This window comes from Paralichthys olivaceus, chromosome 12 (assembly GCF_024713975.1).
Source record: "Paralichthys olivaceus isolate ysfri-2021 chromosome 12, ASM2471397v2, whole genome shotgun sequence".
Classification (NCBI taxonomy): Eukaryota; Metazoa; Chordata; class Actinopteri; order Pleuronectiformes; family Paralichthyidae; genus Paralichthys; species Paralichthys olivaceus.
In genome coordinates this window covers 151,719-175,847 of record NC_091104.1, presented here as the reverse complement: position 1 = coordinate 175,847, position 24,129 = coordinate 151,719, and the positions used below count along the sequence as shown (strand labels likewise).

The window sequence follows — 24,129 nt, the reverse complement described above, 5'->3', positions numbered from 1 at the left end:
GTAAAACTTCCTGAGAAGCCACCGGGTAACCTCTGGCCGTCTCTGAGAAATCACAGCAAAAGCCAGATGACACAATGCCTTTGTCTCTGAGACAACACCAACTGCTATGAATTCTGGAAAACAAGCATGCAGGCAGTACAAGTTTTTCTAGCATACGTGACTGATCAAAACAGCCAACTCGGGGGAGGAGAGAACACGTCTCAGCCTTTGTCAAGCATGAAAACTTGTTTTCACACAAGACCTTCTGGGAGACTTGGTGAGAAGCTTGGTGGCAGCATTTAGGACCAAATGTATGCAGTTCAGGGATGTATTGCTAAGACAGGCTCAAAAGCCAACCACATTAGCCAGGGCAGGAGGAAATAAAGATGTGTCTACTTTTGATTGGCAGAGGGTTGGGAATGTTGCATACTGGGATAGGAAAGCAAAGAGAGGCCTACCGTGAAGGTGGTGACTGTCACCGAGAGGCTATAATGCCACTCCAACATCCACCACAAGCCAGTGGCATCAGTGAATGCGTGGCTTTGGGAGTACAAAACACGCCGTAAAAACTAGAGCTATACATTTTTGCCGGCATTTCTTGTAATTGAACATAATGATCAGGGGAGAGCGCGGACGCAGTCCCCCACTACCAGAAATTATGCAGTCGAGATTCCCACATTTGGGGAATTCGCAGGGGTCAGCACAACCGAAGTGCAATGGCTGGGCCTCGCCCTGGGTGAACCACCTTCTTGATCATGGTATCTCCCCTGCCAGGTAAGTATGAGTTGGGAGCACCGGAGACAGGGCCCTAGCTCTGAGACACAGTTGTTTGGCTCACGGTGCCTGCAATGCATATTCGCAGAGCCCAAAAGCCTTCGGTAACGCCTCGTCCTCCTTTGATACAGGATTTGTTGAAGTGAAGCAAACACTGCTGTGAAATGACTAGGCTGTGAAATGACATATAAATTAATTTATCACATTTCTTGGCTCCCGTCCTTTTATTCCCCTTGCCAAAACAGAGTAAAACTTCCTGAAAAGCCACCGGGTAACCTCTGGCCGTCTCTGAGAAATCACAGCAAAAGCCAGATGACACAATGCCTTTGTCTCTGAGACAACACCAACTGCTATGAATTCTGGAAAACAAGCATGCAGGCAGTACAAGTTTTTCTAGCACACGTGACTGATCAAAACAGCCAACTCGGGGGAGGAGAGAACACGTCTCAGCCTTTGTCAAGCATGAAAACTTGTTTTCACACAAGACCTTCTGGGAGACTTGGTGAGAAGCTTGGTGGCAGCATTTAGGACCAAATGTATGCAGTTCAGGGATGTATTGCTAAGACAGGCTCAAAAGCCAACCACATTAGCCAGGGCAGGAGGAAATAAAGATGTGTCTACTTTTGATTGGCAGAGGGTTGGGAATGTTGCATACTGGGATAGGAAAGCAAAGAGAGGCCTACCGTGAAGGTGGTGACTGTCACCGAGAGGCTATAATGCCACTCCAACATCCACCACAAGCCAGTGGCATCAGTGAATGCGTGGCTTTGGGAGTACAAAACACGCCGTAAAAACTAGAGCTATACATTTTTGCCGGCATTTCTTGTAATTGAACATAATGATCAGGGGAGAGCGCGGACGCAGTCCCCCACTACCAGAAATTATGCAGTCGAGATTCCCACATTTGGGGAATTCGCAGGGGTCAGCACAACCGAAGTGCAATGGCTGGGCCTCGCCCTGGGTGAACCACCTTCTTGATCATGGTATCTCCCCTGCCAGGTAAGTATGAGTTGGGAGCACCGGAGACAGGGCCCTAGCTCTGAGACACAGTTGTTTGGCTCACGGTGCCTGCAATGCATATTCGCAGAGCCCAAAAGCCTTCGGTAACGCCTCGTCCTCCTTTGATACAGGATTTGTTGAAGTGAAGCAAACACTGCTGTGAAATGACTAGGCTGTGAAATGACATATAAATTAATTTATCACATTTCTTGGCTCCCGTCCTTTTATTCCCCTTGCCAAAACAGAGTAAAACTTCCTGAAAAGCCACCGGGTAACCTCTGGCCGTCTCTGAGAAATCACAGCAAAAGCCAGATGACACAATGCCTTTGTCTCTGAGACAACACCAACTGCTATGAATTCTGGAAAACAAGCATGCAGGCAGTACAAGTTTTTCTAGCACACGTGACTGATCAAAACAGCCAACTCGGGGGAGGAGAGAACACGTCTCAGCCTTTGTCAAGCATGAAAACTTGTTTTCACACAAGACCTTCTGGGAGACTTGGTGAGAAGCTTGGTGGCAGCATTTAGGACCAAATGTATGCAGTTCAGGGATGTATTGCTAAGACAGGCTCAAAAGCCAACCACATTAGCCAGGGCAGGAGGAAATAAAGATGTGTCTACTTTTGATTGGCAGAGGGTTGGGAATGTTGCATACTGGGATAGGAAAGCAAAGAGAGGCCTACCGTGAAGGTGGTGACTGTCACCGAGAGGCTATAATGCCACTCCAACATCCACCACAAGCCAGTGGCATCAGTGAATGCGTGGCTTTGGGAGTACAAAACACGCCGTAAAAACTAGAGCTATACATTTTTGCCGGCATTTCTTGTAATTGAACATAATGATCAGGGGAGAGCGCGGACGCAGTCCCCCACTACCAGAAATTATGCAGTCGAGATTCCCACATTTGGGGAATTCGCAGGGGTCAGCACAACCGAAGTGCAATGGCTGGGCCTCGCCCTGGGTGAACCACCTTCTTGATCATGGTATCTCCCCTGCCAGGTAAGTATGAGTTGGGAGCACCGGAGACAGGGCCCTAGCTCTGAGACACAGTTGTTTGGCTCACGGTGCCTGCAATGCATATTCGCAGAGCCCAAAAGCCTTCGGTAACGCCTCGTCCTCCTTTGATACAGGATTTGTTGAAGTGAAGCAAACACTGCTGTGAAATGACTAGGCTGTGAAATGACATATACATTAATTTATCACATTTCTTGGCTCCCGTCCTTTTATTCCCCTTGCCAAAACAGAGTAAAACTTCCTGAGAAGCCACCGGGTAACCTCTGGCCGTCTCTGAGAAATCACAGCAAAAGCCAGATGACACAATGCCTTTGTCTCTGAGACAACACCAACTGCTATGAATTCTGGAAAACAAGCATGCAGGCAGTACAAGTTTTTCTAGCATACGTGACTGATCAAAACAGCCAACTCGGGGGAGGAGAGAACACGTCTCAGCCTTTGTCAAGCATGAAAACTTGTTTTCACACAAGACCTTCTGGGAGACTTGGTGAGAAGCTTGGTGGCAGCATTTAGGACCAAATGTATGCAGTTCAGGGATGTATTGCTAAGACAGGCTCAAAAGCCAACCACATTAGCCAGGGCAGGAGGAAATAAAGATGTGTCTACTTTTGATTGGCAGAGGGTTGGGAATGTTGCATACTGGGATAGGAAAGCAAAGAGAGGCCTACCGTGAAGGTGGTGACTGTCACCGAGAGGCTATAATGCCACTCCAACATCCACCACAAGCCAGTGGCATCAGTGAATGCGTGGCTTTGGGAGTACAAAACACGCCGTAAAAACTAGAGCTATACATTTTTGCCGGCATTTCTTGTAATTGAACATAATGATCAGGGGAGAGCGCGAACGCAGTCCCCCACTACCAGAAATTATGCAGTCGAGATTCCCACATTTGGGGAATTCGCAGGGGTCAGCACAACCGAAGTGCAATGGCTGGGCCTCGCCCTGGGTGAACCACCTTCTTGATCATGGTATCTCCCCTGCCAGGTAAGTATGAGTTGGGAGCACCGGAGACAGGGCCCTAGCTCTGAGACACAGTTGTTTGGCTCACGGTGCCTGCAATGCATATTCACAGAGCCCAAAAGCCTTCGGTAACGCCTCGTCCTCCTTTGATACAGGATTTGTTGAAGTGAAGCAAACACTGCTGTGAAATGACTAGGCTGTGAAATGACATATAAATTAATTTATCACATTTCTTGGCTCCCGTCCTTTTATTCCCCTTGCCAAAACAGAGTAAAACTTCCTGAAAAGCCACCGGGGAACCTCTGGCCGTCTCTGAGAAATCACAGCAAAAGCCAGATGACACAATGCCTTTGTCTCTGAGACAACACCAACTGCTATGAATTCTGGAAAACAAGCATGCAGGCAGTACAAGTTTTTCTAGCATACGTGACTGATCAAAACAGCCATCTCGGGGGAGGAGAGAACACGTCTCAGCCTTTGTCAAGCACGAAAACTTGTTTTCACACAAGACCTTCTGGGAGACTTGGTGAGAAGCTTGGTGGCAGCATTTAGGACCAAATGTATGCAGTTCAGGGATGTATTGCTAAGACAGGCTCAAAAGCCAACCACATTAGCCAGGGCAGGAGGAAATAAAGATGTGTCTACTTTTGATTGGCAGAGGGTTGGGAATGTTGCATACTGGGATAGGAAAGCAAAGAGAGGCCTACCGTGAAGGTGGTGACTGTCACCGAGAGGCTATAATGCCACTCCAACATCCACCACAAGCCAGTGGCATCAGTGAATGCGTGGCTTTGGGAGTACAAAACACGCCGTAAAAACTAGAGCTATACATTTTTGCCGGCATTTCTTGTAATTGAACATAATGATCAGGGGAGAGCGCGGACGCAGTCCCCCACTACCAGAAATTATGCAGTCGAGATTCCCACATTTGGGGAATTCGCAGGGGTCAGCACAACCGAAGTGCAATGGCTGGGCCTCGCCCTGGGTGAACCACCTTCTTGATCATGGTATCTCCCCTGCCAGGTAAGTATGAGTTGGGAGCACCGGAGACAGGGCCCTAGCTCTGAGACACAGTTGTTTGGCTCACGGTGCCTGCAATGCATATTCGCAGAGCCCAAAAGCCTTCGGTAACGCCTCGTCCTCCTTTGATACAGGATTTGTTGAAGTGAAGCAAACACTGCTGTGAAATGACTAGGCTGTGAAATGACATATACATTAATTTATCACATTTCTTGGCTCCCGTCCTTTTATTCCCCTTGCCAAAACAGAGTAAAACTTCCTGAGAAGCCACCGGGTAACCTCTGGCCGTCTCTGAGAAATCACAGCAAAAGCCAGATGACACAATGCCTTTGTCTCTGAGACAACACCAACTGCTATGAATTCTGGAAAACAAGCATGCAGGCAGTACAAGTTTTTCTAGCATACGTGACTGATCAAAACAGCCAACTCGGGGGAGGAGAGAACACGTCTCAGCCTTTGTCAAGCATGAAAACTTGTTTTCACACAAGACCTTCTGGGAGACTTGGTGAGAAGCTTGGTGGCAGCATTTAGGACCAAATGTATGCAGTTCAGGGATGTATTGCTAAGACAGGCTCAAAAGCCAACCACATTAGCCAGGGCAGGAGGAAATAAAGATGTGTCTACTTTTGATTGGCAGAGGGTTGGGAATGTTGCATACTGGGATAGGAAAGCAAAGAGAGGCCTACCGTGAAGGTGGTGACTGTCACCGAGAGGCTATAATGCCACTCCAACATCCACCACAAGCCAGTGGCATCAGTGAATGCGTGGCTTTGGGAGTACAAAACACGCCGTAAAAACTAGAGCTATACATTTTTGCCAGCATTTCTTGTAATTGAACATAATGATCAGGGGAGAGCGCGAACGCAGTCCCCCACTACCAGAAATTATGCAGTCGAGATTCCCACATTTGGGGAATTCGCAGGGGTCAGCACAACCGAAGTGCAATGGCTGGGCCTCGCCCTGGGTGAACCACCTTCTTGATCATGGTATCTCGCCTGCCAGGTAAGTATGAGTTGGGAGCACCGGAGACAGGGCCCTAGCTCTGAGACACAGTTGTTTGGCTCACGGTGCCTGCAATGCATATTCGCAGAGCCCAAAAGCCTTCGGTAACGCCTCGTCCTCCTTTGATACAGGATTTGTTGAAGTGAAGCAAACACTGCTGTGAAATGACTAGGCTGTGAAATGACATATAAATTAATTTATCACATTTCTTGGCTCCCGTCCTTTTATTCCCCTTGCCAAAACAGAGTACAAAACAGAGTACAAGTTTTGTACTCAAGTTTTTCTAGCACACGTGACTGATCAAAACAGCCAACTCGGGGGAGGAGAGAACACGTCTCAGCCTTTGTCAAGCATGAAAACTTGTTTTCACACAAGACCTTCTGGGAGACTTGGTGAGAAGCTTGGTGGCAGCATTTAGGACCAAATGTATGCAGTTCAGGGATGTATTGCTAAGACAGGCTCAAAAGCCAACCACATTAGCCAGGGCAGGAGGAAATAAAGATGTGTCTACTTTTGATTGGCAGAGGGTTGGGAATGTTGCATACTGGGATAGGAAAGCAAAGAGAGGCCTACCGTGAAGGTGGTGACTGTCACCGAGAGGCTATAATGCCACTCCAACATCCACCACAAGCCAGTGGCATCAGTGAATGCGTGGCTTTGGGAGTACAAAACACGCCGTAAAAACTAGAGCTATACATTTTTGCCGGCATTTCTTGTAATTGAACATAATGATCAGGGGAGAGCGCGGACGCAGTCCCCCACTACCAGAAATTATGCAGTCGAGATTCCCACATTTGGGGAATTCGCAGGGGTCAGCACAACCGAAGTGCAATGGCTGGGCCTCGCCCTGGGTGAACCACCTTCTTGATCATGGTATCTCCCCTGCCAGGTAAGTATGAGTTGGGAGCACCGGAGACAGGGCCCTAGCTCTGAGACACAGTTGTTTGGCTCACGGTGCCTGCAATGCATATTCGCAGAGCCCAAAAGCCTTCGGTAACGCCTCGTCCTCCTTTGATACAGGATTTGTTGAAGTGAAGCAAACACTGCTGTGAAATGACTAGGCTGTGAAATGACATATACATTAATTTATCACATTTCTTGGCTCCCGTCCTTTTATTCCCCTTGCCAAAACAGAGTAAAACTTCCTGAGAAGCCACCGGGTAACCTCTGGCCGTCTCTGAGAAATCACAGCAAAAGCCAGATGACACAATGCCTTTGTCTCTGAGACAACACCAACTGCTATGAATTCTGGAAAACAAGCATGCAGGCAGTACAAGTTTTTCTAGCATACGTGACTGATCAAAACAGCCAACTCGGGGGAGGAGAGAACACGTCTCAGCCTTTGTCAAGCATGAAAACTTGTTTTCACACAAGACCTTCTGGGAGACTTGGTGAGAAGCTTGGTGGCAGCATTTAGGACCAAATGTATGCAGTTCAGGGATGTATTGCTAAGACAGGCTCAAAAGCCAACCACATTAGCCAGGGCAGGAGGAAATAAAGATGTGTCTACTTTTGATTGGCAGAGGGTTGGGAATGTTGCATACTGGGATAGGAAAGCAAAGAGAGGCCTACCGTGAAGGTGGTGACTGTCACCGAGAGGCTATAATGCCACTCCAACATCCACCACAAGCCAGTGGCATCAGTGAATGCGTGGCTTTGGGAGTACAAAACACGCCGTAAAAACTAGAGCTATACATTTTTGCCGGCATTTCTTGTAATTGAACATAATGATCAGGGGAGAGCGCGGACGCAGTCCCCCACTACCAGAAATTATGCAGTCGAGATTCCCACATTTGGGGAATTCGCAGGGGTCAGCACAACCGAAGTGCAATGGCTGGGCCTCGCCCTGGGTGAACCACCTTCTTGATCATGGTATCTCCCCTGCCAGGTAAGTATGAGTTGGGAGCACCGGAGACAGGGCCCTAGCTCTGAGACACAGTTGTTTGGCTCACGGTGCCTGCAATGCATATTCGCAGAGCCCAAAAGCCTTCGGTAACGCCTCGTCCTCCTTTGATACAGGATTTGTTGAAGTGAAGCAAACACTGCTGTGAAATGACTAGGCTGTGAAATGACATATAAATTAATTTATCACATTTCTTGGCTCCCGTCCTTTTATTCCCCTTGCCAAAACAGAGTAAAACTTCCTGAAAAGCCACCGGGTAACCTCTGGCCGTCTCTGAGAAATCACAGCAAAAGCCAGATGACACAATGCCTTTGTCTCTGAGACAACACCAACTGCTATGAATTCTGGAAAACAAGCATGCAGGCAGTACAAGTTTTTCTAGCACACGTGACTGATCAAAACAGCCAACTCGGGGGAGGAGAGAACACGTCTCAGCCTTTGTCAAGCATGAAAACTTGTTTTCACACAAGACCTTCTGGGAGACTTGGTGAGAAGCTTGGTGGCAGCATTTAGGACCAAATGTATGCAGTTCAGGGATGTATTGCTAAGACAGGCTCAAAAGCCAACCACATTAGCCAGGGCAGGAGGAAATAAAGATGTGTCTACTTTTGATTGGCAGAGGGTTGGGAATGTTGCATACTGGGATAGGAAAGCAAAGAGAGGCCTACCGTGAAGGTGGTGACTGTCACCGAGAGGCTATAATGCCACTCCAACATCCACCACAAGCCAGTGGCATCAGTGAATGCGTGGCTTTGGGAGTACAAAACACGCCGTAAAAACTAGAGCTATACATTTTTGCCGGCATTTCTTGTAATTGAACATAATGATCAGGGGAGAGCGCGGACGCAGTCCCCCACTACCAGAAATTATGCAGTCGAGATTCCCACATTTGGGGAATTCGCAGGGGTCAGCACAACCGAAGTGCAATGGCTGGGCCTCGCCCTGGGTGAACCACCTTCTTGATCATGGTATCTCCCCTGCCAGGTAAGTATGAGTTGGGAGCACCGGAGACAGGGCCCTAGCTCTGAGACACAGTTGTTTGGCTCACGGTGCCTGCAATGCATATTCGCAGAGCCCAAAAGCCTTCGGTAACGCCTCGTCCTCCTTTGATACAGGATTTGTTGAAGTGAAGCAAACACTGCTGTGAAATGACTAGGCTGTGAAATGACATATAAATTAATTTATCACATTTCTTGGCTCCCGTCCTTTTATTCCCCTTGCCAAAACAGAGTAAAACTTCCTGAAAAGCCACCGGGTAACCTCTGGCCGTCTCTGAGAAATCACAGCAAAAGCCAGATGACACAATGCCTTTGTCTCTGAGACAACACCAACTGCTATGAATTCTGGAAAACAAGCATGCAGGCAGTACAAGTTTTTCTAGCACACGTGACTGATCAAAACAGCCAACTCGGGGGAGGAGAGAACACGTCTCAGCCTTTGTCAAGCATGAAAACTTGTTTTCACACAAGACCTTCTGGGAGACTTGGTGAGAAGCTTGGTGGCAGCATTTAGGACCAAATGTATGCAGTTCAGGGATGTATTGCTAAGACAGGCTCAAAAGCCAACCACATTAGCCAGGGCAGGAGGAAATAAAGATGTGTCTACTTTTGATTGGCAGAGGGTTGGGAATGTTGCATACTGGGATAGGAAAGCAAAGAGAGGCCTACCGTGAAGGTGGTGACTGTCACCGAGAGGCTATAATGCCACTCCAACATCCACCACAAGCCAGTGGCATCAGTGAATGCGTGGCTTTGGGAGTACAAAACACGCCGTAAAAACTAGAGCTATACATTTTTGCCGGCATTTCTTGTAATTGAACATAATGATCAGGGGAGAGCGCGGACGCAGTCCCCCACTACCAGAAATTATGCAGTCGAGATTCCCACATTTGGGGAATTCGCAGGGGTCAGCACAACCGAAGTGCAATGGCTGGGCCTCGCCCTGGGTGAACCACCTTCTTGATCATGGTATCTCCCCTGCCAGGTAAGTATGAGTTGGGAGCACCGGAGACAGGGCCCTAGCTCTGAGACACAGTTGTTTGGCTCACGGTGCCTGCAATGCATATTCGCAGAGCCCAAAAGCCTTCGGTAACGCCTCGTCCTCCTTTGATACAGGATTTGTTGAAGTGAAGCAAACACTGCTGTGAAATGACTAGGCTGTGAAATGACATATACATTAATTTATCACATTTCTTGGCTCCCGTCCTTTTATTCCCCTTGCCAAAACAGAGTAAAACTTCCTGAGAAGCCACCGGGTAACCTCTGGCCGTCTCTGAGAAATCACAGCAAAAGCCAGATGACACAATGCCTTTGTCTCTGAGACAACACCAACTGCTATGAATTCTGGAAAACAAGCATGCAGGCAGTACAAGTTTTTCTAGCATACGTGACTGATCAAAACAGCCAACTCGGGGGAGGAGAGAACACGTCTCAGCCTTTGTCAAGCATGAAAACTTGTTTTCACACAAGACCTTCTGGGAGACTTGGTGAGAAGCTTGGTGGCAGCATTTAGGACCAAATGTATGCAGTTCAGGGATGTATTGCTAAGACAGGCTCAAAAGCCAACCACATTAGCCAGGGCAGGAGGAAATAAAGATGTGTCTACTTTTGATTGGCAGAGGGTTGGGAATGTTGCATACTGGGATAGGAAAGCAAAGAGAGGCCTACCGTGAAGGTGGTGACTGTCACCGAGAGGCTATAATGCCACTCCAACATCCACCACAAGCCAGTGGCATCAGTGAATGCGTGGCTTTGGGAGTACAAAACACGCCGTAAAAACTAGAGCTATACATTTTTGCCGGCATTTCTTGTAATTGAACATAATGATCAGGGGAGAGCGCGAACGCAGTCCCCCACTACCAGAAATTATGCAGTCGAGATTCCCACATTTGGGGAATTCGCAGGGGTCAGCACAACCGAAGTGCAATGGCTGGGCCTCGCCCTGGGTGAACCACCTTCTTGATCATGGTATCTCCCCTGCCAGGTAAGTATGAGTTGGGAGCACCGGAGACAGGGCCCTAGCTCTGAGACACAGTTGTTTGGCTCACGGTGCCTGCAATGCATATTCACAGAGCCCAAAAGCCTTCGGTAACGCCTCGTCCTCCTTTGATACAGGATTTGTTGAAGTGAAGCAAACACTGCTGTGAAATGACTAGGCTGTGAAATGACATATAAATTAATTTATCACATTTCTTGGCTCCCGTCCTTTTATTCCCCTTGCCAAAACAGAGTAAAACTTCCTGAAAAGCCACCGGGGAACCTCTGGCCGTCTCTGAGAAATCACAGCAAAAGCCAGATGACACAATGCCTTTGTCTCTGAGACAACACCAACTGCTATGAATTCTGGAAAACAAGCATGCAGGCAGTACAAGTTTTTCTAGCATACGTGACTGATCAAAACAGCCATCTCGGGGGAGGAGAGAACACGTCTCAGCCTTTGTCAAGCACGAAAACTTGTTTTCACACAAGACCTTCTGGGAGACTTGGTGAGAAGCTTGGTGGCAGCATTTAGGACCAAATGTATGCAGTTCAGGGATGTATTGCTAAGACAGGCTCAAAAGCCAACCACATTAGCCAGGGCAGGAGGAAATAAAGATGTGTCTACTTTTGATTGGCAGAGGGTTGGGAATGTTGCATACTGGGATAGGAAAGCAAAGAGAGGCCTACCGTGAAGGTGGTGACTGTCACCGAGAGGCTATAATGCCACTCCAACATCCACCACAAGCCAGTGGCATCAGTGAATGCGTGGCTTTGGGAGTACAAAACACGCCGTAAAAACTAGAGCTATACATTTTTGCCGGCATTTCTTGTAATTGAACATAATGATCAGGGGAGAGCGCGGACGCAGTCCCCCACTACCAGAAATTATGCAGTCGAGATTCCCACATTTGGGGAATTCGCAGGGGTCAGCACAACCGAAGTGCAATGGCTGGGCCTCGCCCTGGGTGAACCACCTTCTTGATCATGGTATCTCCCCTGCCAGGTAAGTATGAGTTGGGAGCACCGGAGACAGGGCCCTAGCTCTGAGACACAGTTGTTTGGCTCACGGTGCCTGCAATGCATATTCGCAGAGCCCAAAAGCCTTCGGTAACGCCTCGTCCTCCTTTGATACAGGATTTGTTGAAGTGAAGCAAACACTGCTGTGAAATGACTAGGCTGTGAAATGACATATAAATTAATTTATCACATTTCTTGGCTCCCGTCCTTTTATTCCCCTTGCCAAAACAGAGTAAAACTTCCTGAAAAGCCACCGGGTAACCTCTGGCCGTCTCTGAGAAATCACAGCAAAAGCCAGACGACACAATGCCTTTGTCTCTGAGACAACACCAACTGCTATGAATTCTGGAAAACAAGCATGCAGGCAGTACAAGTTTTTCTAGCACACGTGACTGATCAAAACAGCCATCTCGGGGGAGGAGAGAACACGTCTCAGCCTTTGTCAAGCATGAAAACTTGTTTTCACACAAGACCTTCTGGGAGACTTGGTGAGAAGCTTGGTGGCAGCATTTAGGACCAAATGTATGCAGGTCAGGGATGTATTGCTAAGACAGGCTCAAAAGCCAACCACATTAGCCAGGGCAGGAGGAAATAAAGATGTGTCTACTTTTGATTGGCAGAGGGTTGGGAATGTTGCATACTGGGATAGGAAAGCAAAGAGAGGCCTACCGTGAAGGTGGTGACTGTCACCGAGAGGCTATAATGCCACTCCAACATCCACCACAAGCCAGTGGCATCAGTGAATGCGTGGCTTTGGGAGTACAAAACACGCCGTAAAAACTAGAGCTATACATTTTTGCCAGCATTTCTTGTAATTGAACATAATGATCAGGGGAGAGCGCGAACGCAGTCCCCCACTACCAGAAATTATGCAGTCGAGATTCCCACATTTGGGGAATTCGCAGGGGTCAGCACAACCGAAGTGCAATGGCTGGGCCTCGCCCTGGGTGAACCACCTTCTTGATCATGGTATCTCCCCTGCCAGGTAAGTATGAGTTGGGAGCACCGGAGACAGGGCCCTAGCTCTGAGACACAGTTGTTTGGCTCACGGTGCCTGCAATGCATATTCGCAGAGCCCAAAAGCCTTCGGTAACGCCTCGTCCTCCTTTGATACAGGATTTGTTGAAGTGAAGCAAACACTGCTGTGAAATGACTAGGCTGTGAAATGACATATAAATTAATTTATCACATTTCTTGGCTCCCGTCCTTTTATTCCCCTTGCCAAAACAGAGTAAAACTTCCTGAAAAGCCACCGGGTAACCTCTGGCCGTCTCTGAGAAATCACAGCAAAAGCCAGACGACACAATGCCTTTGTCTCTGAGACAACACCAACTGCTATGAATTCTGGAAAACAAGCATGCAGGCAGTACAAGTTTTTCTAGCACACGTGACTGATCAAAACAGCCATCTCGGGGGAGGAGAGAACACGTCTCAGCCTTTGTCAAGCATGAAAACTTGTTTTCACACAAGACCTTCTGGGAGACTTGGTGAGAAGCTTGGTGGCAGCATTTAGGACCAAATGTATGCAGGTCAGGGATGTATTGCTAAGACAGGCTCAAAAGCCAACCACATTAGCCAGGGCAGGAGGAAATAAAGATGTGTCTACTTTTGATTGGCAGAGGGTTGGGAATGTTGCATACTGGGATAGGAAAGCAAAGAGAGGCCTACCGTGAAGGTGGTGACTGTCACCGAGAGGCTATAATGCCACTCCAACATCCACCACAAGCCAGTGGCATCAGTGAATGCGTGGCTTTGGGAGTACAAAACACGCCGTAAAAACTAGAGCTATACATTTTTGCCAGCATTTCTTGTAATTGAACATAATGATCAGGGGAGAGCGCGAACGCAGTCCCCCACTACCAGAAATTATGCAGTCGAGATTCCCACATTTGGGGAATTCGCAGGGGTCAGCACAACCGAAGTGCAATGGCTGGGCCTCGCCCTGGGTGAACCACCTTCTTGATCATGGTATCTCCCCTGCCAGGTAAGTATGAGTTGGGAGCACCGGAGACAGGGCCCTAGCTCTGAGACACAGTTGTTTGGCTCACGGTGCCTGCAATGCATATTCACAGAGCCCAAAAGCCTTCGGTAACGCCTCGTCCTCCTTTGATACAGGATTTGTTGAAGTGAAGCAAACACTGCTGTGAAATGACTAGGCTGTGAAATGACATATAAATTAATTCATCACATTTCTTGGCTCCCGTCCTTTTATTCCCCTTGCCAAAACAGAGTAAAACTTCCTGAAAAGCCACCGGGGAACCTCTGGCCGTCTCTGAGAAATCACAGCAAAAGCCAGATGACACAATGCCTTTGTCTCTGAGACAACACCAACTGCTATGAATTCTGGAAAACAAGCATGCAGGCAGTACAAGTTTTTCTAGCATACGTGACTGATCAAAACAGCCATCTCGGGGGAGGAGAGAACACGTCTCAGCCTTTGTCAAGCACGAAAACTTGTTTTCACACAAGACCTTCTGGGAGACTTGGTGAGAAGCTTGGTGGCAGCATTTAGGACCAAATGTATGCAGTTCAGGGATGTATTGCTAAGACAGGCTCAAAAGCCAACCACATTAGCCAGGGCAGGAGGAAATAAAGATGTGTCTACTTTTGATTGGCAGAGGGTTGGGAATGTTGCATACTGGGATAGGAAAGCAAAGAGAGGCCTACCGTGAAGGTGGTGACTGTCACCGAGAGGCTATAATGCCACTCCAACATCCACCACAAGCCAGTGGCATCAGTGAATGCGTGGCTTTGGGAGTACAAAACACGCCGTAAAAACTAGAGCTATACATTTTTGCCGGCATTTCTTGTAATTGAACATAATGATCAGGGGAGAGCGCGAACGCAGTCCCCCACTACCAGAAATTATGCAGTCGAGATTCCCACATTTGGGGAATTCGCAGGGGTCAGCACAACCGAAGTGCAATGGCTGGGCCTCGCCCTGGGTGAACCACCTTCTTGATCATGGTATCTCCCCTGCCAGGTAAGTATGAGTTGGGAGCACCGGAGACAGGGCCCTAGCTCTGAGACACAGTTGTTTGGCTCACGGTGCCTGCAATGCATATTCACAGAGCCCAAAAGCCTTCGGTAACGCCTCGTCCTCCTTTGATACAGGATTTGTTGAAGTGAAGCAAACACTGCTGTGAAATGACTAGGCTGTGAAATGACATATAAATTAATTTATCACATTTCTTGGCTCCCGTCCTTTTATTCCCCTTGCCAAAACAGAGTAAAACTTCCTGAAAAGCCACCGGGGAACCTCTGGCCGTCTCTGAGAAATCACAGCAAAAGCCAGATGACACAATGCCTTTGTCTCTGAGACAACACCAACTGCTATGAATTCTGGAAAACAAGCATGCAGGCAGTACAAGTTTTTCTAGCATACGTGACTGATCAAAACAGCCATCTCGGGGGAGGAGAGAACACGTCTCAGCCTTTGTCAAGCACGAAAACTTGTTTTCACACAAGACCTTCTGGGAGACTTGGTGAGAAGCTTGGTGGCAGCATTTAGGACCAAATGTATGCAGTTCAGGGATGTATTGCTAAGACAGGCTCAAAAGCCAACCACATTAGCCAGGGCAGGAGGAAATAAAGATGTGTCTACTTTTGATTGGCAGAGGGTTGGGAATGTTGCATACTGGGATAGGAAAGCAAAGAGAGGCCTACCGTGAAGGTGGTGACTGTCACCGAGAGCCTCCTCTGCTGCTCAGGAACAGAGGGCCATGCTGACTCTGGTTTCTCTTCAAAGCGCACAAGTCTTTCGCCTTTTACTAAAGACTTCCGTGGAGAGGAACATCCATGAGTTGAATATATTTTTGGCAGGCTTTGCTGTATTGCTGAGCCTTTTGAAATTGTGAAAAGTCAAAGAGCTGTCCAACTTCAGAAACCATGTGTCCACAAAGGAGAGGTTGGGCGGAGGCGATAAGCAGCAGCCATTGTTATGCGTGCGTACGTACGAGGCACCACAACACGTGAGATTTGTGCCAAGAGCTCCGCACGGACATCCACCACTTGGGGGTTATCGCTTCTCGGCCTTTTGGCTAAGATCAAGTGTAGTATCTGTTCTTATCAGTTTAATATCTGATATGTCCTCTATAAGAGGACTACATATTAAGCCGATTTTTAGCACGAGGGGCTGAAATTTGGGGCTTGCTCCTTTCACTCCACGCATCGACCTAGCATTGCAGTGCCGCTGGGAACGGTGCACTCTGTTCTTACCTTGTACAAAACCAAGCACTCAAACAATTGTCCTGTTTCAAAAGTCAATTCACAGCGGGTGAAGGAAATGAAGGTAATGGTCCGGCAGAGAGAGAGAGCCAGTGTGTAGCACAGTCTCCTTTTGCCTTGAGTCTTGATTGAAGAACAATCCAGAAACTCTGATCAGGGGTTCCCAATTCCTTACGGATTGATATGGCTGCAGTAGATGTCTACTACACGTCTGTGCCTGACCATCCACGGCTCTCAGTGGGATCCCAATGAGCTTGAACTGGATTCCAAATTGAGTTGGAAGCCTTTGTCAAGCATGAAAACTTGTTTTCACACAAGACCTTCTGGGAGACTTGGTGGCAGCCTTTAGGACCAAATGTATGCAGTTCAGGGATGTATTGCTAAGACAGGCTCAAAAGCCAACCACATTAGCCAGGGCAGGAGGAAATAAAGATATGTCTACTTTTGATTGGCAGAGGGTTGGGAATGTTGCATACTGGGATAGGAAAGCAAAGAGAGGCCTACCGTGAAGGTGGTGACTGTCACCGAGAGGCTATAATGCCACTCCAACATCCACCACAAGCCAGTGGCATCAGTGAATGCGTGGCTTTGGGAGAACAAAACACGCCGTAAAAACTAGAGCTATACATTTTTGCCGGCATTTCTTGTAATTGAACATAATGATCAGGGGAGAGCGCGGACGCAGTCCCCCACTACCAGAAATTATGCAGTCGAGATTCCCACATTTGGGGAATTCGCAGGGGTCAGCACAACCGAAGTGCAATGGCTGGGCCTCGCCCTGGGTGAACCACCTTCTTGATCATGGTATCTCCCCTGCCAGGTAAGTATGAGTTGGGAGCGCCGGAGACAGGGCCCTAGCTCTGAGACACAGTTGTTTGGCTCACGGTGCCTGCAATGCATATTCGCAGAGCCCAAAAGCCTTCGGTAACGCCTCGTCCTCCTTTGATACAGGATTTGTTGAAGTGAAGCAAACACTGCTGTGAAATGACTAGGCTGTGAAATGACATATAAATTAATTTATCACATTTCTTGGCTCCCGTCCTTTTATTCCCCTTGCCAAAACAGAGTAAAACTTCCTGAAAAGCCACCGGGTAACCTCTGGCCGTCTCTGAGAAATCACAGCAAAAGCCAGACGACACAATGCCTTTGTCTCTGAGACAACACCAACTGCTATGAATTCTGGAAAACAAGCATGCAGGCAGTACAAGTTTTTCTAGCACACGTGACTGATCAAAACAGCCATCTCGGGGGAGGAGAGAACACGTCTCAGCCTTTGTCAAGCATGAAAACTTGTTTTCACACAAGACCTTCTGGGAGACTTGGTGAGAAGCTTGGTGGCAGCATTTAGGACCAAATGTATGCAGGTCAGGGATGTATTGCTAAGACAGGCTCAAAAGCCAACCACATTAGCCAGGGCAGGAGGAAATAAAGATGTGTCTACTTTTGATTGGCAGAGGGTTGGGAATGTTGCATACTGGGATAGGAAAGCAAAGAGAGGCCTACCGTGAAGGTGGTGACTGTCACCGAGAGGCTATAATGCCACTCCAACATCCACCACAAGCCAGTGGCATCAGTGAATGCGTGGCTTTGGGAGTACAAAACACGCCGTAAAAACTAGAGCTATACATTTTTGCCGGCATTTCTTGTAATTGAACATAATGATCAGGGGAGAGCGCGGACGCAGTCCCCCACTACCAGAAATTATGCAGTCGAGATTCCCACATTTGGGGAATTCGCAGGGGTCAGCACAACCGAAGTGCAATGGCTGGGCCTCGCCCTGGGTGAACCACCTTCTTGATCATGGTATCTCCCCTGCCAGGTAAGTATGAGTTGGGAGCACCGGAGACAGGGCCCTAGCTCTGAGACACAGTTGTTTGGCTCACAGTGCCTGCAATGCATATTCACAGAGCCCAAAAGCCTTCGGTAACGCCTCGTCCTCCTTTGATACAGGATTTGTTGAAGTGAAGCAAACACTGCTGTGAAATGACTAGGCTGTGAAATGACATATAAATTAATTTATCACATTTCTTGGCTCCCGTCCTTTTATTCCCCTTGCCAAAACAGAGTAAAACTTCCTGAAAAGCCACCGGGTAACCTCTGGCCGTCTCTGAGAAATCACAGCAAAAGCCAGACGACACAATGCCTTTGTCTCTGAGACAACACCAACTGCTATGAATTCTGGAAAACAAGCATGCAGGCAGTACAAGTTTTTCTAGCACACGTGACTGATCAAAACAGCCATCTCGGGGGAGGAGAGAACACGTCTCAGCCTTTGTCAAGCATGAAAACTTGTTTTCACACAAGACCTTCTGGGAGACTTGGTGAGAAGCTTGGTGGCAGCATTTAGGACCAAATGTATGCAGGTCAGGGATGTATTGCTAAGACAGGCTCAAAAGCCAACCACATTAGCCAGGGCAGGAGGAAATAAAGATGTGTCTACTTTTGATTGGCAGAGGGTTGGGAATGTTGCATACTGGGATAGGAAAGCAAAGAGAGGCCTACCGTGAAGGTGGTGACTGTCACCGAGAGGCTATAATGCCACTCCAACATCCACCACAAGCCAGTGGCATCAGTGAATGCGTGGCTTTGGGAGTACAAAACACGCCGTAAAAACTAGAGCTATACATTTTTGCCAGCATTTCTTGTAATTGAACATAATGATCAGGGGAGAGCGCGAACGCAGTCCCCCACTACCAGAAATTATGCAGTCGAGATTCCCACATTTGGGGAATTCGCAGGGGTCAGCACAACCGAAGTGCAATGGCTGGGCCTCGCCCTGGGTGAACCACCTTCTTGATCATGGTATCTCCCCTGCCAGGTAAGTATGAGTTGGGAGCACCGGAGACAGGGCCCTAGCTCTGAGACACAGTTGTTTGGCTCACGGTGCCTGCAATGCATATTCACAGAGCCCAAAAGCCTTCGGTAACGCCTCGTCCTCCTTTGATACAGGATTTGTTGAAGTGAAGCAAACACTGCTGTGAAATGACTAGGCTGTGAAATGACATATAAATTAATTCATCACATTTCTTGGCTCCCGTCCTTTTATTCCCCTTGCCAAAACAGAGTAAAACTTCCTGAAAAGCCACCGGGGAACCTCTGGCCGTCTCTGAGAAATCACAGCAAAAGCCAGATGACACAATGCCTTTGTCTCTGAGACAACACCAACTGCTATGAATTCTGGAAAACAAGCATGCAGGCAGTACAAGTTTTTCTAGCATACGTGACTGATCAAAACAGCCATCTCGGGGGAGGAGAGAACACGTCTCAGCCTTTGTCAAGCACGAAAACTTGTTTTCACACAAGACCTTCTGGGAGACTTGGTGAGAAGCTTGGTGGCAGCATTTAGGACCAAATGTATGCAGTTCAGGGATGTATTGCTAAGACAGGCTCAAAAGCCAACCACATTAGCCAGGGCAGGAGGAAATAAAGATGTGTCTACTTTTGATTGGCAGAGGGTTGGGAATGTTGCATACTGGGATAGGAAAGCAAAGAGAGGCCTACCGTGAAGGTGGTGACTGTCACCGAGAGCCTCCTCTGCTGCTCAGGAACAGAGGGCCATGCTGACTCTGGTTTCTCTTCAAAGCGCACAAGTCTTTCGCCTTTTACTAAAGACTTCCGTGGAGAGGAACATCCATGAGTTGAATATATTTTTGGCAGGCTTTGCTGTATTGCTGAGCCTTTTGAAATTGTGAAAAGTCAAAGAGCTGTCCAACTTCAGAAACCATGTGTCCACAAAGGAGAGGTTGGGCGGAGGCGATAAGCAGCAGCCATTGTTATGCGTGCGTACGTACGAGGCACCACAACACGTGAGATTTGTGCCAAGAGCTCCGCACGGACATCCACCACTTGGGGGTTATCGCTTCTCGGCCTTTTGGCTAAGATCAAGTGTAGTATCTGTTCTTATCAGTTTAATATCTGATATGTCCTCTATAAGAGGACTACATATTAAGCCGATTTTTAGCACGAGGGGCTGAAATTTGGAGCTTGCTCCTTTCACTCCACGCATCGACCTAGCATTGCAGTGCCGCTGGGAACGGTGCACTCTGTTCTTACCTTGTACAAAACCAAGCACTCAAACAGTTGTCCTGTTTCAAAAGTCAATTCACAGCGGGTGAAGGAAATGAAGGTAATGGTCCGGCAGAGAGAGAGAGCCAGTGTGTAAGGGATACAGCGTCATAAGCACAGTCTCCTTTTGCCTTGAGTCTTGATTGAAGAACAATCCAGAAACTCTGATCAGGGGTTCCCAATTCCTTACGGATTGATATGGCTGCAGTAGATGTCTACTACACGTCTGTGCCTGACCATCCACGGCTCTCAGTGGGATCCCAATGAGCTTGAACTGGATTCCAAATTGAGTTGGAAGCCTTTGTCAAGCATGAAAACTTGTTTTCACACAAGACCTTCTGGGAGACTTGGTGAGAAGCTTGGTGGCAGCATATAGGACCAAATGTATGCAGTTCAGGGATGTATTGCTAAGACAGGCTCAAAAGCCAACCACATTAGCCAGGGCAGGAGGAAATAAAGATGTGTCTACTTTTGATTGGCAGAGGGTTGGGAATGTTGCATACTGGGATCGGAAAGCAAAGAGAGGCCTACCGTGAAGGTGGTGACTGTCACCGAGAGGCTATAATGCCACTCCAACATCCACCACAAGCCAGTGGCATCAGTGAATGCATGGCTTTGGGAGTACAAAACACGCCGTAAAAACTAGAGCTATACATTTTTGCCGGCATTTCTTGTAATTGAACATAATGATCAGGGGAGAGCGCGGACGCAGTCCCCCACTACCAGAAATTATGCAGTCGAGATTCCCACATTTGGGGAATTCGCAGGGGTCAGCACAACCGAAGTGCAATGGCTGGGCCTCGCCCTGGGTGAACCACCTTCTTGATCATGGTATCTCCCCTGCCAGGTAAGTATGAGTTGGGAGCACCGGAGACAGGGCCCTAGCTCTGAGACACAGTTGTTTGGCTCACGGTGCCTGCAATGCATATTCGCAGAGCCCAAAAGCCTTCGGTAACGCCTCGTCCTCCTTTGATACATTATTTGTTGAAGTGAAGCAAACACTGCTGTGAAATGACTAGGCTGTGAAATGACATATAAATTAATTTATCACATTTCTTGGCTCCCGTCCTTTTATTCCCCTTGCCAAAACAGAGTAAAACTTCCTGAGAAGCCACCGTGTAACCTCTGGCCGTCTCTGAGAAATCACAGCAAAAGCCAGATGACACAATGCCTTTGTCTCTGAGACAACACCAACTGCTATGAATTCTGGAAAACAAGCATGCAGGCAGTACAAGTTTTTCTAGCATACGTGACTGATCAAAACAGCCAACTCGGGGGAGGAGAGAACACGTCTCAGCCTTTGTCAAGCATGAAAACTTGTTTTCACACAAGACCTTCTGGGAGACTTGGTGAGAAGCTTGGTGGCAGCATTTAGGACCAAATGTATGCAGGTCAGGGATGTATTGCTAAGACAGGCTCAAAAGCCAACCACATTAGCCAGGGCAGGAGGAAATAAAGATGTGTCTACTTTTGATTGGCAGAGGGTTGGGAATGTTGCATACTGGGATAGGAAAGCAAAGAGAGGCCTACCGTGAAGGTGGTGACTGTCACCGAGAGGCTATAATGCCACTCCAACATCCACCACAAGCCAGTGGCATCAGTGAATGCGTGGCTTTGGGAGTACAAAACACGCCGTAAAAACTAGAGCTATACATTTTTGCCAGCATTTCTTGTAATTGAACATAATGATCAGGGGAGAGCGCGAACGCAGTCCCCCACTACCAGAAATTATGCAGTCGAGATTCCCACATTTGGGGAATTCGCAGGGGTCAGCACAACCGAAGTGCAATGGCTGGGCCTCGCCCTGGGTGAACCACCTTCTTGATCATGGTATCTCCCCTGCCAGGTAAGTATGAGTTGGGAGCACCGGAGACAGGGCCCTAGCTCTGAGACACAGTTGTTTGGCTCACGGTGCCTGCAATGCATATTCACAGAGCCCAAAAGCCTTCGGTAACGCCTCGTCCTCCTTTGATACAGGATTTGTTGAAGTGAAGCAAACACTGCTGTGAAATGACTAGGCTGTGAAATGACATATAAATTAATTCATCACATTTCTTGGCTCCCGTCCTTTTATTCCCCTTGCCAAAACAGAGTAAAACTTCCTGAAAAGCCACCGGGGAACCTCTGGCCGTCTCTGAGAAATCACAGCAAAAGCCAGATGACACAATGCCTTTGTCTCTGAGACAACACCAACTGCTATGAATTCTGGAAAACAAGCATGCAGGCAGTACAAGTTTTTCTAGCATACGTGACTGATCAAAACAGCCATCTCGGGGGAGGAGAGAACACGTCTCAGCCTTTGTCAAGCACGAAAACTTGTTTTCACACAAGACCTTCTGGGAGACTTGGTGAGAAGCTTGGTGGCAGCATTTAGGACCAAATGTATGCAGTTCAGGGATGTATTGCTAAGACAGGCTCAAAAGCCAACCACATTAGCCAGGGCAGGAGGAAATAAAGATGTGTCTACTTTTGATTGGCAGAGGGTTGGGAATGTTGCATACTGGGATAGGAAAGCAAAGAGAGGCCTACCGTGAAGGTGGTGACTGTCACCGAGAGCCTCCTCTGCTGCTCAGGAACAGAGGGCCATGCTGACTCTGGTTTCTCTTCAAAGCGCACAAGTCTTTCGCCTTTTACTAAAGACTTCCGTGGAGAGGAACATCCATGAGTTGAATATATTTTTGGCAGGCTTTGCTGTATTGCTGAGCCTTTTGAAATTGTGAAAAGTCAAAGAGCTGTCCAACTTCAGAAACCATGTGTCCACAAAGGAGAGGTTGGGCGGAGGCGATAAGCAGCAGCCATTGTTATGCGTGCGTACGTACGAGGCACCACAACACGTGAGATTTGTGCCAAGAGCTCCGCACGGACATCCACCACTTGGGGGTTATCGCTTCTCGGCCTTTTGGCTAAGATCAAGTGTAGTATCTGTTCTTATCAGTTTAATATCTGATATGTCCTCTATAAGAGGACTACATATTAAGCCGATTTTTAGCACGAGGGGCTGAAATTTGGAGCTTGCTCCTTTCACTCCACGCATCGACCTAGCATTGCAGTGCCGCTGGGAACGGTGCACTCTGTTCTTACCTTGTACAAAACCAAGCACTCAAACAATTGTCCTGTTTCAAAAGTCAATTCACAGCGGGTGAAGGAAATGAAGGTAATGGTCCGGCAGAGAGAGAGAGCCAGTGTGTAAGGGATACAGCGTCATAAGCACAGTCTCCTTTTGCCTTGAGTCTTGATTGAAGAACAATCCAGAAACTCTGATCAGGGGTTCCCAATTCCTTACGGATTGATATGGCTGCAGTAGATGTCTACTACACGTCTGTGCCTGACCATCCACGGCTCTCAGTGGGATCCCAATGAGCTTGAACTGGATTCCAAATTGAGTTGGAAGCCTTTGTCAAGCATGAAAACTTGTTTTCACACAAGACCTTCTGGGAGACTTGGTGGCAGCCTTTAGGACCAAATGTATGCAGTTCAGGGATGTATTGCTAAGACAGGCTCAAAAGCCAACCACATTAGCCAGGGCAGGAGGAAATAAAGATATGTCTACTTTTGATTGGCAGAGGGTTGGGAATGTTGCATACTGGGATAGGAAAGCAAAGAGAGGCCTACCGTGAAGGTGGTGACTGTCACCGAGAGGCTATAATGCCACTCCAACATCCACCACAAGCCAGTGGCATCAGTGAATGCGTGGCTTTGGGAGAACAAAACACGCCGTAAAAACTAGAGCTATACATTTTTGCCGGCATTTCTTGTAATTGAACATAATGATCAGGGGAGAGCGCGGACGCAGTCCCCCACTACCAGAAATTATGCAGTCGAGATTCCCACATTTGGGGAATTCGCAGGGGTCAGCACAACCGAAGTGCAATGGCTGGGCCTCGCCCTGGGTGAACCACCTTCTTGATCATGGTATCTCCCCTGCCAGGTAAGTATGAGTTGGGAGCGCCGGAGACAGGGCCCTAGCTCTGAGACACAGTTGTTTGGCTCACGGTGCCTGCAATGCATATTCGCAGAGCCCAAAAGCCTTCGGTAACGCCTCGTCCTCCTTTGATACAGGATTTGTTGAAGTGAAGCAAACACTGCTGTGAAATGACTAGGCTGTGAAATGACATATAAATTAATTTATCACATTTCTTGGCTCCCGTCCTTTTATTCCCCTTGCCAAAACAGAGTAAAACTTCCTGAAAA

At 48.0% G+C, this 24,129-nt stretch overlaps 27 non-coding genes across 27 annotated transcripts; 6 read left to right on the top strand and 21 right to left on the bottom strand.

Moving 5' to 3' along the window:
* Positions 1-597: 597 nt before the first annotated feature.
* On the bottom strand, positions 598-761 carry LOC138413316 (U1 spliceosomal RNA). The gene has a single exon (XR_011245655.1). It is a non-coding gene; the product is annotated as a U1 spliceosomal RNA (small nuclear RNA).
* Positions 762-1,596: 835 nt separating this feature from the next.
* On the bottom strand, positions 1,597-1,760 carry LOC138413305 (U1 spliceosomal RNA). The gene has a single exon (XR_011245644.1). It is a non-coding gene; the product is annotated as a U1 spliceosomal RNA (small nuclear RNA).
* An 835-nt stretch (positions 1,761-2,595) lies between these two features.
* LOC138413294 (U1 spliceosomal RNA) lies at positions 2,596-2,759 on the bottom strand. The gene has a single exon (XR_011245631.1). It is a non-coding gene; the product is annotated as a U1 spliceosomal RNA (small nuclear RNA).
* Positions 2,760-3,594: 835 nt separating this feature from the next.
* LOC138413049 (U1 spliceosomal RNA) lies at positions 3,595-3,758 on the bottom strand. The gene has a single exon (XR_011245385.1). It is a non-coding gene; the product is annotated as a U1 spliceosomal RNA (small nuclear RNA).
* An 835-nt stretch (positions 3,759-4,593) lies between these two features.
* On the bottom strand, positions 4,594-4,757 carry LOC138413282 (U1 spliceosomal RNA). Its single transcript, XR_011245619.1, has one exon. It is a non-coding gene; the product is annotated as a U1 spliceosomal RNA (small nuclear RNA).
* Positions 4,758-5,592: 835 nt separating this feature from the next.
* On the bottom strand, positions 5,593-5,756 carry LOC138413147 (U1 spliceosomal RNA). The gene has a single exon (XR_011245483.1). It is a non-coding gene; the product is annotated as a U1 spliceosomal RNA (small nuclear RNA).
* A 725-nt stretch (positions 5,757-6,481) lies between these two features.
* On the bottom strand, positions 6,482-6,645 carry LOC138413271 (U1 spliceosomal RNA). The gene has a single exon (XR_011245608.1). It is a non-coding gene; the product is annotated as a U1 spliceosomal RNA (small nuclear RNA).
* Positions 6,646-7,480: 835 nt separating this feature from the next.
* On the bottom strand, positions 7,481-7,644 carry LOC138413260 (U1 spliceosomal RNA). The gene has a single exon (XR_011245597.1). It is a non-coding gene; the product is annotated as a U1 spliceosomal RNA (small nuclear RNA).
* Positions 7,645-8,479: 835 nt separating this feature from the next.
* Positions 8,480-8,643, bottom strand: LOC138413249 (U1 spliceosomal RNA). Its single transcript, XR_011245585.1, has one exon. It is a non-coding gene; the product is annotated as a U1 spliceosomal RNA (small nuclear RNA).
* Positions 8,644-9,478: 835 nt separating this feature from the next.
* LOC138413238 (U1 spliceosomal RNA) lies at positions 9,479-9,642 on the bottom strand. The gene has a single exon (XR_011245574.1). It is a non-coding gene; the product is annotated as a U1 spliceosomal RNA (small nuclear RNA).
* Positions 9,643-10,477: 835 nt separating this feature from the next.
* LOC138413038 (U1 spliceosomal RNA) lies at positions 10,478-10,641 on the bottom strand. Its single transcript, XR_011245374.1, has one exon. It is a non-coding gene; the product is annotated as a U1 spliceosomal RNA (small nuclear RNA).
* Positions 10,642-11,476: 835 nt separating this feature from the next.
* On the bottom strand, positions 11,477-11,640 carry LOC138413227 (U1 spliceosomal RNA). The gene has a single exon (XR_011245563.1). It is a non-coding gene; the product is annotated as a U1 spliceosomal RNA (small nuclear RNA).
* Positions 11,641-12,475: 835 nt separating this feature from the next.
* Positions 12,476-12,639, bottom strand: LOC138413027 (U1 spliceosomal RNA). Its single transcript, XR_011245363.1, has one exon. It is a non-coding gene; the product is annotated as a U1 spliceosomal RNA (small nuclear RNA).
* Positions 12,640-13,474: 835 nt separating this feature from the next.
* On the bottom strand, positions 13,475-13,638 carry LOC138413016 (U1 spliceosomal RNA). Its single transcript, XR_011245352.1, has one exon. It is a non-coding gene; the product is annotated as a U1 spliceosomal RNA (small nuclear RNA).
* Positions 13,639-14,473: 835 nt separating this feature from the next.
* LOC138413003 (U1 spliceosomal RNA) lies at positions 14,474-14,637 on the bottom strand. The gene has a single exon (XR_011245339.1). It is a non-coding gene; the product is annotated as a U1 spliceosomal RNA (small nuclear RNA).
* Positions 14,638-15,372: 735 nt separating this feature from the next.
* LOC138412775 (U5 spliceosomal RNA) lies at positions 15,373-15,485 on the top strand. The gene has a single exon (XR_011245110.1). It is a non-coding gene; the product is annotated as a U5 spliceosomal RNA (small nuclear RNA).
* Positions 15,486-15,666: 181 nt separating this feature from the next.
* Positions 15,667-15,858, top strand: LOC138412516 (U2 spliceosomal RNA). The gene has a single exon (XR_011244866.1). It is a non-coding gene; the product is annotated as a U2 spliceosomal RNA (small nuclear RNA).
* A 679-nt stretch (positions 15,859-16,537) lies between these two features.
* Positions 16,538-16,701, bottom strand: LOC138413216 (U1 spliceosomal RNA). Its single transcript, XR_011245552.1, has one exon. It is a non-coding gene; the product is annotated as a U1 spliceosomal RNA (small nuclear RNA).
* An 835-nt stretch (positions 16,702-17,536) lies between these two features.
* LOC138413205 (U1 spliceosomal RNA) lies at positions 17,537-17,700 on the bottom strand. Its single transcript, XR_011245541.1, has one exon. It is a non-coding gene; the product is annotated as a U1 spliceosomal RNA (small nuclear RNA).
* An 835-nt stretch (positions 17,701-18,535) lies between these two features.
* On the bottom strand, positions 18,536-18,699 carry LOC138412891 (U1 spliceosomal RNA). The gene has a single exon (XR_011245226.1). It is a non-coding gene; the product is annotated as a U1 spliceosomal RNA (small nuclear RNA).
* Positions 18,700-19,434: 735 nt separating this feature from the next.
* On the top strand, positions 19,435-19,547 carry LOC138412773 (U5 spliceosomal RNA). Its single transcript, XR_011245108.1, has one exon. It is a non-coding gene; the product is annotated as a U5 spliceosomal RNA (small nuclear RNA).
* A 181-nt stretch (positions 19,548-19,728) lies between these two features.
* On the top strand, positions 19,729-19,920 carry LOC138413267 (U2 spliceosomal RNA). Its single transcript, XR_011245604.1, has one exon. It is a non-coding gene; the product is annotated as a U2 spliceosomal RNA (small nuclear RNA).
* A 709-nt stretch (positions 19,921-20,629) lies between these two features.
* On the bottom strand, positions 20,630-20,793 carry LOC138413194 (U1 spliceosomal RNA). Its single transcript, XR_011245530.1, has one exon. It is a non-coding gene; the product is annotated as a U1 spliceosomal RNA (small nuclear RNA).
* An 835-nt stretch (positions 20,794-21,628) lies between these two features.
* Positions 21,629-21,792, bottom strand: LOC138412780 (U1 spliceosomal RNA). Its single transcript, XR_011245115.1, has one exon. It is a non-coding gene; the product is annotated as a U1 spliceosomal RNA (small nuclear RNA).
* Positions 21,793-22,527: 735 nt separating this feature from the next.
* LOC138412772 (U5 spliceosomal RNA) lies at positions 22,528-22,640 on the top strand. Its single transcript, XR_011245107.1, has one exon. It is a non-coding gene; the product is annotated as a U5 spliceosomal RNA (small nuclear RNA).
* Positions 22,641-22,821: 181 nt separating this feature from the next.
* LOC138413266 (U2 spliceosomal RNA) lies at positions 22,822-23,013 on the top strand. The gene has a single exon (XR_011245603.1). It is a non-coding gene; the product is annotated as a U2 spliceosomal RNA (small nuclear RNA).
* Positions 23,014-23,710: 697 nt separating this feature from the next.
* LOC138413183 (U1 spliceosomal RNA) lies at positions 23,711-23,874 on the bottom strand. The gene has a single exon (XR_011245519.1). It is a non-coding gene; the product is annotated as a U1 spliceosomal RNA (small nuclear RNA).
* Positions 23,875-24,129: the final 255 nt, after the last annotated feature.